Source organism: Gossypium hirsutum, chromosome D04 (genome assembly GCF_007990345.1).
Source record: "Gossypium hirsutum isolate 1008001.06 chromosome D04, Gossypium_hirsutum_v2.1, whole genome shotgun sequence".
Lineage (NCBI taxonomy): Eukaryota > Viridiplantae > Streptophyta > Magnoliopsida > Malvales > Malvaceae > Gossypium > Gossypium hirsutum.
The window spans coordinates 38503482-38505371 of record NC_053440.1 but is presented as its reverse complement, the minus strand read 5'-3'; the positions used below and the strand labels follow the sequence as shown (position 1 = coordinate 38505371).

General features: G+C 39.3%; 1 long non-coding RNA gene across 1 annotated transcript; it reads right to left on the bottom strand.

Moving 5' to 3' along the window:
• Window positions 1-592: 592 nt before the first annotated feature.
• On the bottom strand, window positions 593-1026 carry LOC107921928 (uncharacterized). The gene is made up of 2 exons (XR_001691145.2): window positions 974-1026; window positions 593-891 (listed from the first exon to the last, which is right to left on the bottom strand). It is a non-coding gene; the product is annotated as an uncharacterized lncRNA (long non-coding RNA).
• Window positions 1027-1890: the final 864 nt, after the last annotated feature.

Below are 1890 nucleotides of genomic sequence, written 5' to 3'. Positions count from 1 at the left end.
TACGCTATGTCATGCTTCTTATTACCAAAGACTCTTTGTGGAGAATTTGAAAATATTTTTGCTAAATTTTGGTGGCAAAAAGCGCACGGTAGGAGAGGTATTCATTGGTGTCAATGGAAGTACCTATGCCATCCTAAAGAAGAGGGTGGATTGGGCTTTAGAAATATGGCTCAATTCAATGTTTCACTTTTAGCTAAACAAGGATGGCGTATTTTAAACAATCCAAATTCTTTAGTAGCACAAGTATTAAAAGCGAAGTATTTTCCAAATGTTGATTTTTTAAACTCACAGTTGGGGAATAATGTTTCGTATACATGGAAAAGTATTTGGGCTACTAAGGGCATTCTAGCAGAGGGCTTATGTTGGAAGGTGGGTCGAGGTACGAAAATTTCAATCAGCCGTGATTATTGGATTCCAGTTTTACCACGAGATAGATTACCAGTTTTAACTCTGAATTTGAACGATAGTAAAGTTGCAGAGCTAATTGATTCAAGTAGCAGAACATGGAAACAGAATTGATAGCGTATACCTTTCCGAAGGATGTAGCCGAGATGATCCTTAGTATCCCACTAGCTGAAAGACCGCACGAAGATTTCCAAGTTTGGAGCGTTGAAGCGACGGGTGAGTTCACAACACGGAGCGCCTATAAACTATTACAAAGCATTGAAAATAACCCTGAAGCTTATGCTTTACAAACCGACTATAATGACTTCTACAGGAAACTATGGCTACTTGATCCTCCTTCAAAAATTAAAATTACAGTTTGGAAGATATCTTGGAATTTCCTAGCTACGCGTGTTAATATGCTACTTAGAAGACTGACGAATACGTCAATATGTCCTCGTTGTGGTTCAGGAACTGAAACTATGAACCATCTCTTCCGGGAATGTCCTGTTACAATATCAGTATGGAGAGAGTTATCTTTTCATAGGTATTTGCAGGACAATCAAATGGGGTTTCTACAGTGGCTAACCTGGGTTTTTTTACAAAGCTCGACTCCTCAGCATCGAATTTTTTGTGTAGCAGTATGGGCCATCTGGGGAGATAGGAACAATAGATTGCATAAAAAAAGGGGTAAATCTAGAAAAGAAGTAGGGAGATTTATTCATAGCTATATTTCAAATTTAGATGCGGTTGGTAAAAATAAGTTGCAACCTCCCATACTTGTAAAAATATGGACAAAGCCAGTGGACAGGGTAGTCAAAATCAATTTCGATGCAGCATACGATGGTAGACAAAGTAAAGCGGCTATTTGAGTTGTGGCCCGTGACAAGGAGAGTTTAGTTCTCCTATCATGTACGGAGGTTCATCAAAGAGTTTCCTCAGCCTTTGGGGCGGAAGCAATAGCGTGCCGGAAAGCCCTCCAGATCAGCGTCAACATGTAGTGGGAAAAAGTTATTATTGAAGGGGATTCTTTATTAATAATAAGAAAATGTAAAACAAAAAGCCCTGATAAATCATTGGTTAGTGCGCATATACATGATATTCATCAACTTCTGTTCAAATTTAAGAAGTGTAGGTTCGAGCATATCCCAAGATTAGCAAACAACCTTGCGCATATCTTAGCAAATGAAGCGCTGAAGAGTAGTAGAGGAGCCTACCTGGTCGGACGAGTCCCTGAAGCGGCAGAAATCCAAGCGGAAACTGAAAGGGTAAGAGAACCAGATTGAAGAAAGAAAGCGAGAAATGAAGGGAGGGGAGTATAGAGAAGGGCAGACATCAAAGTTATTTCAGCAGGCCCTAGAGTGATCTGAAGCGTCTTGGAAAAGTAAAGAAAATTGAAGAGACAAGACGATTATAGTCTTTTAAGACTGATTGGGCAGGTAGAACAGTCAACATTTATTAGAATCAAATTTTGTTTCCTTTTTCATTTTTCTAGGAGAGTAGGTT